Source organism: Coturnix japonica, chromosome 38 (genome assembly GCF_054131305.1).
Source record: "Coturnix japonica strain WE chromosome 38, WE-NBRP24, whole genome shotgun sequence".
Taxonomy (NCBI): domain Eukaryota; kingdom Metazoa; phylum Chordata; class Aves; order Galliformes; family Phasianidae; genus Coturnix; species Coturnix japonica.
The window spans coordinates 5,775,473-5,792,515 of record NC_140700.1 but is presented as its reverse complement, the minus strand read 5'-3'; positions in this window follow the sequence as shown (position 1 = coordinate 5,792,515).

Here is a 17,043-nt window from a genome sequence, read left to right as displayed (position 1 = left end):
CCTGAACAGTCCTGGGGGGGTTCCTCTTTGGGCCTTTGGCAAGGGGATTCCTCCCTGTGTGTCCACATCTCTTTGCCGAGCTCTCAGGGCAGCGCTCTGCGCTTGTGCAGCTGCATGCAGCAATAGGCAACCTGCAGCCCTGCAGGAACCCCAGGTTGCAAAGCAGGTACAGTTATCTGAAATCAGCAGAACGACTGCAGAGCACCAGGCATGGCACAATCACAGCATCTCACTGGGACTCTACATGGAAGACAACAAACTGCTCCAGTTCTCTGCAGCAGGACCAGGGAAAGGGACCTGAGCTCATCACTGCTGTTTTCCTTGGTGCTGCTTTTTCCTCAGGGGTTGGACATGGTTATCCCTTACTATGAAACCTGGGCACTGTCACGGCAAGAACAAGCCTCGTATCTCAAAGCAAACTCAGCCATCCTCCCTTCCTGAGCACAGTCAGCATCCAGGGCTGCACTGACCGTTTTTGGTCTGAGTGACTGCAGAGCAGCTTGAAAATTGGATGTAGGAACAGTGCTTCCAAAGGGATGCAGAATGGCTGTTGAGAATACTGGCCTTTTAAAACAGGTTTTCTGAGCTTGGAAGGAGTATCTGACCATCTGGATTTGAACTCTGCAAAGGAAATCAGCCTTCCTGCCTTGGGGAACCTGTTGAATTTGCAGCCCCTTTGGGCTCTGTATGAGATTGGAGGGAGGCCCTTCCAGCCTGCACACAGCTGAAGGAACCAGCCAAAATCCACTGGAAAACATGTCAGCCTGCAATCACAGCACTGGTGTTCAGTAGCTCCTGTCTGGTGCTTTTCCATTACATCAAGAGCAACCATAAACACTGCGGCTGAAAGCCCCTTCCATTTTACATTTAAGGAAAAGCACATGGAGGAAAGTCAGACAGCCCTGCAGAGAAGAGAGCAGAGCGCTGGTGCAGGGCAAGCAGAGAGTTCCTGCACAGAGTGCTTTGAGGTCGTCCAAGCCCTGGGCTGATGCTGAGCTAGCCCTGCTTTGGAGGTGTGGGCGCTGCTTGGACAGTGCCCGTGCACTGCTTCCTCTGTTTGTTACCTCCTCTCTCCCCACTAGGCTGGCAGTCTCTGCTCTTAGCTGTGATCTGGTGCTCTTTTTCTATGGAGGACGGAGTACTCCACTTTGGCCATGCATTCTGTGAGCAAAGCAGAAAGCGATCCTGAGTGGTGCGTAGCCTAAAAGTACCCTAAAATAGAAAGGATCAGTCTGCCAGGTTCTTCTGTAAAAATTAGGCTTAAGTGATAATTTTCCTTTAAAAAGTGTATGAAACTTCATAATAATTTGTCTTTAATGTCTCCCAGGCTGGGAACTTGTAGGTGGAGTTTTAGCCCAAAATGAATTGAATCAGCCAAGTTGTATCTGCCAAGTTACAAACCCATCAAAACCTGAGGCCAGATCCTGATCTCATCTCTGCGGGTACAAATCCAGCGTGGCTGTGCTGGAGTCAGCAGGGAAGGTTTTGTCACTGTGCCGGGAGGCAGCAAGCAGGATTGGACCCCAGGGTTTCTAATGGAAACACTGACTGAGCCTTGAGCACCAGGCAGAGCGTCTGTGAAATCTTTCTCCATTCAGAGCTAAATATAGGGAGAGAGAGAGGGAGAGAGAGAGCCAGCAAGCAATTCAGCTTTCAGTGCTCATGGATAAATAAACCCCCAGTGCTGCTCTGCTGTAAGCTACTGGCAGTTGATCCTGTGGGTTGTGGGGCTGCCTGGGTGATGCTTATAGCATGAGGCTGCAGAATGCTCCCATCCTGCTCCCATCCTGGGGACAGGGTTGCCCACCTCAGCTGCCTGTAGGCTGTTCACCTATGGCATGGGCCTCTCGCTTGTTGCAGAGGGTGCCCAGAAAAATCCCAGAGCCACTCTGCCATGCTATTGCCAGTAAATCTCTCCTAGACCATCTCTGCTAACTGCTCTAGCAGCACAGTTGATTTCTAACTGAGCAGCCACTTTGTTGGGAGGGGGCTGCAACTAAAAAACATGTAGAACAGGAGGGATTTGGACCCAGTTCTCCCTTTTGAGTGCATCTAAGAAACACAGTTGTTTGCTCACCTGAGGAGCTCAACCCCAAAGTGCTTCATGGCTGCCCTACAACACTGAGCTTTCCCTGGGAGCTCAGGGACTGATGTTGCTTTTCCATTCCCCAGCCTTTCACCTTCCCACTTGTAGCCAGTGATGGCAGGCCCTAAATTGATGAAAACTCCAATTATATTCTACAGCTGAGGGAGAGCTGCCCCTTCCCAGAAACCTGTGGGCAGGGTGACAAGATGCCATGGTGATGCCCAGGGGGATCTGCATGGCATTGGTGAGTACAACTCAAACACCACCTCTTGGGGCCCTGGGGACACCCTTGTCCCCTCCCCAGGGAGCCGGAGGGAGACAGGGAGATCCTCCGCTCCACCTCAAAATGAACATTTTTCCCTCCAGTTCTGACCTCGTTTCATTCATCTCATCAAGGAGAAACCTTGCACTTGGTGTTTGCATCGCGGTAACACCTCCAGGACCTCGGTGGGTCTGAGGAAAGTCCCTGTTGCTGGGAGTGACAATGCGGTGGGTAGTGTTGAAAGGGAGGAGGGAGAAGTGACAGCACAGGAGAACCACTCGCATGGCTGTCACTCGCAAGCTGTCACTCCTGGGGGAGCGGGGAGCAGAGGAGCTCTGCGCTCCGAGTCCTACTTCAGTGCCTTCCTTCCAGAGATGGAGAACAGTGCTGTGCCAGCAGTTCTGACCAGGGCAGGGTGCCTTTGTGCCACCTCACAGCCCCCCGTGGTGCTGCAGGGACAGGAGCAGGCAGCTGAGAAGAAGGTTCTCCCCAGAACCTGCCACCAGAGCTCTGGGAATGGCTGAGCAGAGAGCCATGGGTTTCCGCTGGCATTGCCCAGCATAGGTATACGCAGGCGTTTCCTCCACTCCATGTGGAGTTCCAGCATGCAGTGACCAAACCCCCATGTCCCTCACCCTGCACTGATTGTCAGCCCCCCAGCAATATACTGCTGGTATATATTCCAGTGAGAGGAAGAGGATGGGAAGCATAGGCCGCTCTGCAACCCCAGCAGCCCTGGGCAGAGCTCAGCCCTGCAGCCTCCCAGCATGATCTGCAGAAAGGCGATGGAGGCAGAACACGTACAACATGAAAGGTGACCTCTTCCAGAAATGGAGAAAGAAAAAAATCCATAAACACTGCCAACTGCATCCATAGAAAAACAAGCAACAACTGTTTTATTTGAATAATAACCATCAATAATACATTGCTTAGAAGCTACAGATGACTGCAATTAAAAAAAAGCACCGCATTCCCTGAGCAAAATCTAAATTATTCTTCACAGCTTCTCTGCTCCCTAAGTTATATGAAAATGAAGTGGTTCCTGGTGTGGCTCAGCAGAGCCGGGAGCCCGAGTGGAAGGCATAAAAGGAGAAAAAAGAGGCAAGGAGAAAGGAGAGCCCTAATGTAGGGGGTTATAAATATTTCACAGCCGAAGAGGAGTGGGGAGCCTCTGATACAGATGCGATTGCAGGCGTCCATGGTGGGAGGGAGGAATTAATCACAGAAACAGAGGAGAAAGTTCTCTCGAGGAGTCCATGCATACACCCACAGACAAAGCAGATCTGGGGGCTCCTTGGCACTGGATCTTGGGGTGTGGGGCAGGTTGGCGGCTGCTCCAGAAGGTGACTTGGTGCTGCTGGCTGCCCCTGGCCAGGCACTGTGCAATACCAACCCCATGTATGGGTGCTTTGATGGTGCTGCTGTGAGGGCCTTAGGGCACCATGTTCCCCTGGGAACAACCCCGCTATGTGCACCTTGCACTCTGTTATCTACAGAGCAAGCACCAGCTGCAGTCTTCCTATTGTTATTCAAATAGTAGCTCTGCTACCCAAACTGCAAACAGACCCACATGCTGGGTTGACCACACTGGTCACCATTGGTGGAGGTAACAGAGAGGGGCACCAAGCAGCAGCCCTGTGGCAAACATCCCCCTCCACACCTCTGTCTCCTGACTGGCAGCAAACAGTTCCCTGAGGAAGGTCTCCCTTCCCTGGGCTGAGGACAAAGCCATGCAGCTGGGGGCATTCCCACCCGTCCCAAACATCTCCGTACCTGGAGCTGAGTGATAGCAGCATGATGCACTGCTGCTTATCAGGCACTGTGCTGTGTGGCGGGGCAGGGAGTGCTCCCAAGGCCAAGCTGTTTTCTTTTCTCCCCTCTTGCTCTCAGCCCATTTTTCCCAGCCATCTCAGGCGCTTTGCAGTGCTGGGGATGGCCCTGTCCTCTCTGCCCACTTCCTGAGCAGCCGGGGCAGAGGGGATAGTCCTGTACCCCATCCCCAGCTCTGAGCTTGGGCTTCCCTTGCTCCTTCTGTCCCAGCTCCCTCTGGGTACAAAAAGAGCACGAGAAGACTCCAGGCTCAACTTCACTGTCCCCATAAACACTGATTGGAAAAGCTTAGCTGCACCTGCTGGGAGCCTCTGCAGGTATTAAAGCCTCTGCGCGTAAGAGTACCTCTTTAAAAATTAAAGCCTCAGTGAGAAAGAAATGAGTCGTGACAGGGAGAGATGAAGCTCATGGCATCTGCAAATCACTGTTGAAATGAGAGCCAGCACCAGGCATCGTCTGGAGTCGTGACCATCTTTGATGCACCAGCCAGAAGGCTGGAGATTAAGTGCAAGCAGCTGAGGCACAGGACACCTGCAGACACCAACCCCTGGCTCAGCATCCAGGCACACCAGGTTTGGACATACAGCTCCCCTCTGCATGGCATCAGGGTTCCCAAAGCTGGGAGGACACTGAAGGCTGCGCTCCCACAGCACAACCAACCTCCTGGGTGGGCACAAGAGTTACAGTTGGTACAGGAGTTACTTTGAATCCCAAATGCTGGCAATACTGCATTGCCTATCACTAACATGCTGGAATAGCTTGTGCTGCAAATATGGCACAGACGTATCTCTTCTGCAAGACATGCATGTGTCTCACATTGGCAGTGACGCCAGCAAATTAATTCCCTGCTGACTGCTGAGATGGCTGATCAGCTCTTTCTTGTCTGCAACGTGGGATCTTGCCCTTAATTTCCAGTGGCACCAATATGTTTACTTTCTCCCCTCCCTGTAAGCTCTCGTTTGCTCCACATGGAATTTGGCAGGCAGTTATGCATCTCCCTGAATGATGCCAGTGTCCCTGAACCCAAACGTGGCACATCCCGGCCTCCCAAGGAGCAATCAGCTAACAGAGGGCAGAGCTGGCAGCTCATGGTGAGCCCAGATCATGCATGATACATGCTGTGCATAAAGGATGTGTGTGTTTGACACTAGAGCAGAGCTTCCAGCAAAAACCAGCAGTCGCTTTGGGAAGCAGCATTTTTGCCAATAGAGTGCAGTGCGTAGGTAGGAGAGTGAGCATGCATTTATCCCTAAACTTGAGCATGTGGCTGCCAAAGGATATTACTGCAGAGAGGACAACTGCAGGCACCTCTGCAGGACTGCACTTCTGTGCGCATGGTTACAGGTGTGTGTGTGTGCATGCTTGGCCTGGGGGATGCATGTGCTCAGGGCAGGGACAGCTGTGTGCCAGCCCCACTCAGTGCTGGAACTGCCAGGGTTGTGTGCTCTGAGATCTGGCAGCAGCGGGGCTTTGTGCACTTATTTGTAAACACACTAAGCCCACGATTTGCAGAGAAAGACAAGAGCCAAATGTCTGCAATTGTTTGCATGCGAACCTTTGGGAAGCAGTTTTCTGCTCTCTTTGATATGCTCACCAAAATTGTTCTGCTCCGTTGAGCTGGAAATTGGCTGTGGATTTCAGCATCCAAACGTCAGGTCTGAAGAATAGATTTCCCTCTCAGTCATTAGATGCAGGCAATGATGCAAGTGGACAGGGAAGGGGAAAATGGCTGGGACTGGCGCAGCTCAATTCTTCCTCTCAAACAAGGTAAAGAGATGTGGGCAGCAGGGCTAGAGAGGAGGCACAAATGCCTTTATACTGCTGGGAAGTAGCTGGTATGGTTTGAGCTCTCCAGTCATGCTGGGCTTATAGCCTTTGTCCTGGTCCCTCTGACTGATTTCCTTCCTCCCTTTCCTTGTCATCCTGCCCTCCTGCCTCCCACCCCTGCCCCATGGCTGTTGGCACCAGCAAGGCTGTGCTGTAGCATGGAGCAGCTCTGTGGGGCTGGGGTTGGCGTGGCACTGTGACCTGCCCGTGATGATTAACTCACTCCTAACACACCCTCTACTTTGATGGCAGGAACCACCACCAGAAAGCAGAAGCTGGTTCCTTCCCTCTTGCTCCCCACTAAGATTTTCCAGTGACCAGTCGTTCTGCATCACTAATGGAAAGTTGACCAGTCCCTGTCCTTTTTTTGGGTGTTTGTGTTTTGTTTCATCTGTGTCTTAGCATCATCTGTCCCAAACTGACTGCCCTTGGAGGAGGAGCATCATTGCTGGCATTGCACGGTTCCCTGCAAGCAGGAGGCTTGCTTGGTTTTGCTCTGAGCACACCCCAGCACGGGTGAATTGCAAGGATGAATGCTCTCACACCCAGTGTGGGCGCGGGTTATCAGTGCATACAGCTCCTGTTGAAGGGGAGATGCTACTGGCCACAGAGCCATATAAACCATAGCCCACAGCCACATCTGGGGCTGCTGCAGCATTTCTGGGCTCAGCCAAGGATGGTCAACAGGTTGCAAGGTTTGGGTGTTTGAGCACATTCTGAGAGCCTGAAACCAGCTGGCTCAAGCCCCATACCCAGTGATGGGAAACCCTGCTTTATCTCCCATACTGTGCTGCGTGGCTTTGCTGCACCCTCACACAACTGCTGTTTGGCAGCAAAATGACCCTAGGACCCTATACACTAATTCAGCATTAATCAGCCCCTCCGTTATTAATTAAAAAGCCCTACAGGCCAGAATTCCCTGCACATACACAACTAGAATCAGCCAGCAGCCCAAGAGCTCTTTTAGTACTCATTCCCTAAATCTGTTCCTAATTAGGAGTGGACTCTCCCCTGCAATTACTTGCTAGTCATTCATTAGTGACTAGATATCACAGCAGGTCTGTTTGGAAGAGGAGGCAGCATAGTGTCTAATCAATGCATAGCAAACAGTGAAAGCACCAAAGTTGATCCTCTGTGCCTGGCCAGGGGACAGCAGAGCCTGGTGGTTTCCAGCAGAAAGCTTTGGGGCAAAGGGATGGGTTTGGGTTTTGCATCAAGCAGGGAGAGCCCCTCACCTGAAGCTGGGTCTGAATCACTCTTTCTAAAGAACTGATCCTCTGCTGGAGTGAGAGAAGCCCATTTTGTCCCAGGTTTCCTGCCATACACAGGGTTTTCCCTGTGCATTTGGCACACAGCAGAATCACACTGGGAATCAGCTCATAGCCTAGCACATAGCATGGGCACATGACATCCCCCATCGTGCCTCATCGCGGGGGAACAGCAGTGTGACAGTGGGACATGAAGGGCACAAACCCTTTTTTAAACCTTTCCAAACCAGGTCACAATCTCCCATGGCACAGTTTCTTTGTCTGCCACTTGGAATCACCACCAAGAGCCCCGAGTGCTATTCTTGTCTTTAAGGGAAGTGAAAGCACTTCTGTGCCTCAGCACTGAATTTTTCCTCCTAATGCAACCTGCATGGAAACAAGTTCACCCCACTCTGGGAACCACCATCCTGTACTGGGGACACCCCCAGCACCACAGCCCCTACTGCACACACAGCACCCATTCTGGATGGGGATGCCGGTGGCCCAGGGGCCACCCCACTTACCCAGAGCTGGCAGACACTGGCAGCAGCAGTTCATACAATGTGGTTCAAACTGTTTTTCAGCAGTTTTACTTTTCTTTTTTTTCCTGCTGGGTCACATGGAGGGGATGGAGCAGCTCCGTAGTTTCTCAGTTGGAGATGGTTCGGGAAAAAAATGTGTTTAGTGACAGAGGAGTTAAGCTGCATTCTATCTGCTAATGGCTGGTGAAATTACATTAAAAAAAAACTGGAACAAAACAAACCCTTGAAGGTATATGACTGTAAACAGCAAAGGAAACTGGGACACAAATCTCGACTGGGAGAAGGTGTTCATTGCGGGCTGGCAGGTGATTCATGCGGGTGATGGCCATCGGTTCCCAGTGCCCCTGGGGTTAGGGGGATTGCTCTTTCCTTCTCTTCATTTTAATTCACAGCCTCTGTCTATGGAGCAATGCTCCTCCCATGGGCACAAGTACTTGCGTGGGATCAGCACCCACCCTGCCCGTCTGTGATGCAGAGCACCTGTCCCTTGGTCCCTGCAGCAAACAGAACCTCCCCCCCCCTCCCCAGCTATTTTCTGGCAGCCATACCCAGCCCTGAGTGCCTCTGGGGGAACTTGGCAGCAGGTGCCAGCTCCTCACCGCCTAATCCCGCTCCCTGCCACCAGCCAAGGGGTGACGGGAATAAACACATCCGCAGCCACTCTCGACGTGCCTTTCCATAAGGGGAGCGGACCTGCTGGCACCGTACGCTGGCCAAGGTGCAGCCTGCTGCCAGCTCACATCCAGCCCTTTCTCCTGTGGGGCCAGGAAGTGGAGGGAGAACTCTTAACCCCAGGGTCCGCTAGGCACCTCCAGCATCACAATGCTTCTCCCCTCCGAATTTCTCAGCAGAGGCTGAACTGCTGGTCACAGCACCACTGGAACAGAGTGCAGAGAGGCTAACTATATAAATTACTTAATGAGAGTGTTCACTGGAGATGAGGAGGCCCTGGGAAAGCAGGCAGCAGGCAGAGGAGCATGCAGGGCAGCTTTACCTAAGGACCCTATTGTGGGTTGCCTGTGCTATAGCGGGGACAGGGCAGGGACATGGAAGGGACACATGGGGACACAGTGGAACGAAGCACAAGGTGGCTGAGCCCGCCACCTGCTGCAGTGAGTTACAAGTGCCTCTTCACCCATCAACAGGGATGCCCCTGTGAAGACAGTGTTTAAAGCATCACTTCCAATATCCGTTTGTTTTCCCATCCTGCTATGGAGACAGATTCCTTATATAAACCCTGTTAAGTAGGGCAGTCTTTTATACCTTTTTCCTGTCTCTGCTGGTAGAGCAGACCTTTGAATGCATCCAGCTCTGCAGAGTGGCCCAGAGGGCCATGAGGAGGCTTTGAACTGGGACTAAGGGAAGCAACCTTGGTTAATTAAAGCAACCAAGTTCCTGCAGTGCCTTCCCTGAGACAAGGTATGCTGCAGCAGAGATTGTGAAGGGGATAAATGCAAGGCCAGAACTCTGATGTGCTCAGATGCATCAGCACAGGGGATCCCACCTGCAGCCCCCTCCCTGTCTGCCCAGCTGCCCACAGTACCTTGGCACAACCCCATCCTCAATCTGTTACAGTTGTCTCTGGCCGAAGCATTTCCTCCTTGCTGCCTTTTCTCCAGACCTGTAAGACATCTGGAATGACAGGTTTAACATGGGTAAATTTTTGATGAACAAGCTATTAAATATTTGTGGCCATTGCATGTGCTTTCAATTATTCACTGCAAAGATGCAGACAAGGTGCAGGCAGTATCTTGGGCTGTCACGCTCTCCTTGTGACAGCAAAGGACACTGCAACCACATGGGACCCATGAGCCAGCTCAAAATCTCCTGTGGGGAAAAACCTCAGGGGACAAAGCTCCTTTGCCAGCAAAATCATCTCACAGGGAATACTTGCACTATTTCAGGCTGCGTTTGATGATCGACTTCAATGCAATGCGGAGGACGGCAGCTGATGCCTCACTCCATGTGTAGCTGAGGGAGAAGAAAGAAGTGCAGCTCCTGAGATCAGCAGAGAACTAAACTTGCAGCTCCAAGGCATGGGAGCACATGAGTGCCTGCTTGGAAGCAGCCTGCAGTGCTGCAGGGGTACCAAGTAGTAAACCCCCCACATACGTTTGAAAATGGCCACTGGAAATTATTTCTCAGCAACCCCTTCCTCGTGCAAACTCTGAATTGCTGCCTATGAGGATTTTATTTGTGGAACAAGCCAGGAGGAACTCTTGCAGAGCTGTCAGGTCTTGGGCTCTAATCCTCTTGCTTCCAGGGCTGCAGGAGCTGCAGGTGCTGGGAGCCAGCCCTGGACTGCCAGCAGCTCTGCTGTTTTCCCAGGTGACCATAAAACCCTGAGCACTGCTCAAATCTAAATCCCATTTTCAGATGTCATTGTTTCTCACAAAAGAGAGATGTGGAGCTTGGACTGGCAGGGCAGGGCTGTATTGCAAATAAATAATCAGTGATCACTAAGGGATCTCTCGCTGCCTGGTGGGGATGGAGAAGCTCTCCCCCTCCTCCAGAAGGACTCAGTTTCATCGGTGCGTGGGAGGACTGGCAGTGCTGAGATGAAAGCATCCACAGGGCTGCTCACTCCCGCAGTCAGGTACCCACCCAACGGCACTGCAAACTTTCTTCCCTTGGAGGAAAGGCAACCCAAGGATTAGCCAGGCTCTTTCATTGCCATGACAACTCTAAAACATTTATCAGCAGTAATTGTTGAGTGGACCAATTCTGGCTTACTTCGGGCACAATGCTGCAGAGGGTCTCTTTCTGCCTCACTGCTTCCCTTGCTCTTCACGTCTGCAGCTTCTGAGTGCTGCTGGCCTGTGCAGCTCAGCTGGAAATTGCAAGCAGAGGCCAGGGGCATCTCCCTGGGCACAGTCCTGCCACCAGCAATGGGCCCATGCTTTAATGCCAGGGGCATTCGCTCTCTCCAAACTTACCCACAGCAATTGATCTGCATTACCATGGTGAGAAGGAAAATCCAGTTCCTAGTCCTCATTATCCTTAGCACTGATTTAAAATATTGTCTTAAAATGGTGGTGCTGACCTTGGCACAGGGTGTGTGCTCACACTCATCACCATTTGGTGTAAATGGGGTTTTTGGCTTCATCTCAAGTCATAAAGTCCTCCCAGGCAGTCATTAATCCCCAGGAAATGGTCTGTGATTTGGATCATTGCTGCTTAATTAATACAAGCTCCCAGTCCTGAAGTCATCATGTGCATAGCTTCCCCTTGGATCTGAGAGCTGAGATGCCAAAAGGAGGTGAGCCAATGACGGGAACGCGGGTGCAGAGAGATGCAGGGATGCCGGCACTATGGGATTTGGATGCTGTAGGACATGGGCACTGCAGACACCAGCAGATGATTGCTCACAGACTGGAACCATGGCTATTGTTCTCACAAGGTTTTTTACAGCACCAAGCACCTCACCATGAGTGGCTAAGACAACCTCTCCAAGGCACAAGCAACACCTTGAGAAGTGCAGTACATTGTCCTAATAATGCACAACTGTGTGGGAAGCCCAAGGTAAGGGGTGTGCTGGTAGGAGAGGTGCTGGAGGGCAGGCTTGGTTACTGAAACCCTTAATCACAAGCACACACTCATGCTCCCCCCATCCCCAGCAAGGGACACACAGCAAATGCCTGTTCCAAAGGACTCTCATGCAATCAGCTTTATCCTCCTTAACTCGTCAAAAACTGAAAATGTAACACCTCCTCTTCCCCAGCCTCTCCTCTTCTCTGGTCTTCCATGATCTCTCTTAAAAGAGAAATAAAACCCCATTCATCACAATAATGATTTTTATTTCCAAGCATTGCCAGTGATTTATGGACCTGCTTCCTGAAGCTGCTCTCTCCACTAGCAGAAATGGAGGAATGCATTTGAGATGGGCTGGGGCTGCCGGTGGGAGTGCAGGGAGCAGGGACACCACGGGCAGGTCGGTGCTGACAAGGCAGGACAGAGCTTACAGTGCACTGGGTAAGGTGCTACCATTCAGCGAGCCCCTGCCCTGCAGATGCAGGAGCACCACGCTCTGAGGGTAGGGAGCGCCACCCATCCTTGCTGGCATTTGAGTTTGTGTTGACAAACAGGGCTTTAAAAGCCCCAGAGATGCGAGGCCATAAATCCCCAACATGGTGAAAGGTCACTGTGCCTGGCATTTCCCACTGAGGTAATTATGGTGGGCAGAGGTGGCTCAGAGCTTAAATATCAGTGGAATTTATGCTGGGGGCTGACAGCACTGCTGTCAGTCCTGTGCTTCAGTGGCGATGGTGGCCCCAGCGCAGCACAGCACTGCTGGCTCCTGCAGTCCTGGGGAGGGACAAACAACAGGGAGCCTGTCAGGGTTGCAGGTTTTGGGAGGCAAACCTGTAGGGTAATGAGTGTCATCTGTGCTCCTCTAAAACCTGGGTTGCAAGTATTCTGGAGGATTCACCTCTGCACATAGTGGCCAGAAAGAACCCCCTGCAGACCCCCAGCCCACCAAAAGCTGTTGGCAAGCTCCAGTGCCAATGCTTCCAAACCCAGACCCTTCCCAAGACCACTGGACTGTTTGCAATATTAGGTTGCCAATATATTTATTTTTGCCTGTGTTTATTTGCCTGAATTTTTTTTCCTGTTTGTCTGAAGTTATGGCTCAATTTCAGGAGTTAAAGAAAACTCTGTTTATAAATAGTTTGCTCATAGCTCCACTTTCCAGAAACGACAGCAAACCGGCTCCCAGTGAGCGCCGCTTCCCCGAGGGAGGGTCACAGCCAGGGGATGTGGGGTGCACTGTTCCCACATTGCCTCCTCAAACAGCATCCACCCTTCCTGAGAGCTGGGGAAGGGCATTCAGGGTGGCTGCTCCCCTGTGCCAGCGTCACAGCCAGCAGGATTTGCCTCTCCAAAAGGAATGGCAGGGCTGTGGTGGCTGGGGACAGCCTGAGCAGAGGAGCATCACCCCTGTGCAACTCCATTCCCAGCACACATCCCTGCTTGGAGCAGTGGAGATGTGCCTGAGCTGGCATGTGAGAGTGATGCTGGGAAAAGGGAGGAGAAAGGAGGAAATTGCCAAGGAATTGTCACCACGGGGTTGCCCCAGAACGATGGGGCTAGTAATCTTCAACATCTTTGTCAGTTACTGAGGGACTGAATGCACCCCCATCACATTTGTGGATGATACGCAGCTGAGTGGTGGAGGAATGGGTGCTGTTAGCAGGCCACCAGCACCAAGCCACCACCCCACGCTGCCCTAAAAGGCTGCAGTGAGGATTCCTGGATTGAGGCTCTGTCCTGAAAAGCTGTGGGTTGAAAATACCAGCACTATTCATAGCTGCCTGAGAGTGAGAATGTCTCATCACTTTGATGGTGCAGAGAGAGGAAGCGCTGTGGGGCAGGGACTGTCACTTCCAGTGTGCATCTAGACCCCCAGAGCAACAACACTGCTGCCAGCAAAACATCACACCTGAGTTCTGTTGGTGGTTGCAAGCTGACCTCCCAGTAGCACAATTCAAAAGGAAGCACCCACTGCCCATCTTTCCTTATCCAATATTTCTCCAAAGCCCAGCATCCTGAGATGCCACAGGACCATCAGCTTGTAAACTACATTTCTGCCTCTTTGACCCTAGCAGCAAGCAAGCCAGGAAAGCCTCACATACTTATGGTGCAATAACCCCAAAGCATCCAGATTTGGAGGTGCTGTGCTTCATGTGCCCCTCACTCCACCATCTGAGCAGAACTAAACCAACATTTGTACAACCGTTCTCCAGCTCAGCAGCACATGCATCTGCTCCTGCTTAAAGCACAATTCTCCAAACACCCTGTCTTGTTCCAAAAAGGAAGGAGATGGGGGAAAGGAAGCAATGCTGGATTTCACTGCCTTTTTTCTTTTTCTTTTCTTTTTTTTTTTTTCTTTCCTTTTCTTTAGTGGAGGGTTTGTTACTTCTCCCTCTCTCTTTCTGTTCCTCCTCAGCATGGAAACTTTTGCTTCAGCTCACTCTTGTGACTGGAAAAAGAGCCAGTTGGTCACAGCAGAACAAGGGTGCTGTTTCTTCTTTCTTTTTTTATTCCAGAGTTCTTAGGAAAGTGTTTTTGCAGGGAGGCTGCAGGGGAGAGGCAGGAGTGAGGTCTCTGGGGACATCCTTGGCACACACAGGGCAGAAGAAAGAGGAGGGCAGAAATCTGGGTGGTGGTTCAGCTCAGTGGGCTCAAGGAAGGCTATGAAAGAGAGAGGAGCGGACTGCTTGGGCACAGACACTGCTAGCAGCAGCTGCTCTATCGCTTGATACCCATCTCAGGTCCTTATACTCCTCCACAGTTCTCTTCCCTCACATTTCCCAGCTCTTTCTGCCTTCTGGATTCTTCCCTTGCATCCACCTTGAGGCCTCCAGGCTGCCACGAACCCTGGAAGAACCTGAGCAGAGGCAGGATTTGCAGCAGGATTGCACCACCAGGCTCCTGGCATTCAGTTTCACGTTGACAGAGAGATGTGCGAGATAGAGGTAGCACATCCACCTCTCCTCAGCCTGGGGGGCTCCTTCCGGGGATTTCTGTCCCCTGTTTGTGACCACTCAGCACATCTCAGGGCCAGCAGCCAGCTCTCTGCTGTGTGCACAGATGCTCTGGCCCCAGGTTCCCTCCTTTGCAGACTCAGAGATGGTGGTGGCAGCAGGAGCTGGCACTGGCTGCTGCACGGGGACCCCAAGGGATGGTGACACATCTGCGTCACGGATGACAATGCAGAGCTGCCGCAGCATCGCTCTTCAGGTCCACTGGGAAACACCCCAGCGGCTGCTCCATCCACACCAGGCTGGTGGTGCTGGCTGGAAAGGGGCACAACAGACACTTGGAAAACCCCATTATTTGCACACTGCAGACTCTGTTCCTCCTTCTGGCTGTATCCCAAGCGTTGAACACCTCTGTCTGACTCCGGTAAGGTGTATCCTCGATTATCAGGCTCACTTCCAAGCCTTCTAGGGTATGGATGCATTCACCATCCTCCCCACCAGCTCTGCAAGATACAGCCTTGCCCTGGGTGCACTGAGGCTCATAGCAAGTCAGTGCTTTTCCAGCAAGGAGGGAGCAAGCCAGCCTGCTGCTTATCAAATCTAACAGCAAAAGCTGAAAATCAACAGAACAACACTGCAAAGCCTGTCAGGGCTCAGTGAACCAGCTGAGCAAAATGCCTTCATGCCCACTCTTCTTCCTTCCCCCTCCAGCCACATTAGCATCAAAGGGAATTCCCTGCACAGGGCAGGGTGTCGACTTGCTCCCGTGCTGCGTGCTCTGAGCATCGCTGGCACAGCTCCCTGCAAAGCATTTGTTAGCACTCAAACCAGAGCTGTGTGAGGAAGGGGGTGGCACAGGGAGCTGAAATAGCTCATGGCTTTTTCCTGCATCCCTCTACAAGCCTTCCCCAGCTGGGAACTGGATATCCCACTGCCAGCCCATCGGGTACTCTCCAGCAGATGCATTTATGTGCTTGATATAATTTTAGGTTTCCGTTTCCAAAGGAGGCATCAAGCTTCAAAACCACTGAAGTCCATATGGACACCAAAACACTACCCTTCACCAGCTAAAAGGGTACAGCCCAATTCATGGGTTCTTCCATCCCACAGAGCTCAGCAGCGAAGTGGCTCCCAATGCCACATGCCCTGGGCTTTGCTGCACACTCCTGTCCCAGCCTAAGCGTGGCCACTTGCTCCAGCTCCAGCAATTGCACCCCTCCCCAGACCACTGCTAGGGTGAAGCTGCTATGTGCAGGGCTCCCTGCTCCAGTTCCTTTTGTCCCTAAAGAAAAGAAAGCAGGGAACACACTTGGAGCCTGGAGAAGTTTGCAAACAGTCCAAACACATTCTCCAAATCATTTCCAGCTCTACAGGCATTGAAGCGTTTGATTTAAGAGCTGCAGGAGATTTCCAAGCAGATATAATAAAGAGAAAAGCAGGTCAGATTTTGGCTGTTCACCAACACAGTCACTGCTTGCTACATCAAGCTCTGAGCACACAACTGGAGGGATTTGCTCCATCCTGGGTGCTCCAACCTCAATCCCCTCCATGCTGGAAAGGCTTTGGGCACAGCAGAGGGGGCTGATGTGCTCTGGGCACACAGCTTTTCCAGGAGGAAGTCTGGTGAGGAGCTGGCATGGCACACGGGTCCATACTGAGCCATACGTCAGTAAAAGAGAATAAAAAAAATCTTTTTACAAATATATCAATGGTTAGAGGAAAACCAAGGAAAATGTCCACCCCTTACTTGATGCAGCAGGGAACGTGACCACTGAGGATAAGGGGAAGGCTGAGGTCCTCAATGCCTTCTTCACATCTGCCTTTAATGGGCAGAATAGTTATCCTCATGGCACTTTATGTCCTGATCTGAAAGTCTGGGATGGAGCACAGAATACACCCCCAGTGATTCAGGTGGAGACAGTTAAAGAGCTCCTCCTCCACCTCCACCATAGACTGTCCATGGGACCAGATGGGCTCCAACCTCAGGTACTGAGGGAGCTGGCGGGGGTGATTGCTGAGATGCAAGAAGCAGCACCAGGCTGCTTTCAAGAGGCAATGAAGGATGTTTTCATCTCCTGCAGAAATCACTGGAGGCATCCAGCTGGGCTGGGAGCTGCTGCTCCAGCAGTAAAGCATCTGCACCCACTGCAGGGAAACGCCTGCAGCAGGGCCAGGGCAACCACAAGCATCCTGTCCCCAAGCAAGGTCAGTGAAACTGCAGCAAAGTAGGGTAAATGGGAGGAAAAACAGTACAGGAAGGAGCAATTCTGCCCTATGTTCTGCCAGCCTTTAAAACTTGATGCCTGGAGATGAAGTAATCTACATACCAGGGAGAAAACACTGGCGTTAACCATGCTGAAGCAGGATGCAAAACAGCATTGAAATGAAAGGAGAGGGAACAGGCCTGGAAGCACAGAGCCCAGGCTGGAAGGAGTTAACCCAACACTGAGATCCTCCCCACTACTCCAGCGGGATTCCAGCCCCTTTTCAAAAGGGGATTTTGCAATACATTTACTTACATTTCAAAATGAAAAGTAATTTGCAGGCGAGAAATGGATTATGTTCTGCTGAGAAAGTGTTCAAGTGGGGTCTTTTGGTGATTTGGAAGGCTTTCCCATAAAAAAATTTAAAACAAGTGTGTCGAAACTGATGTTTCCCTATAAACATATTGTATTTCAACAAACCTCTGTTTTTCAAACAAGAAAATAACCTGCTGGCCGTGTGGGAATGTCTAGGGCCACCTCTTGGCCAGGTGACATTTGGATGG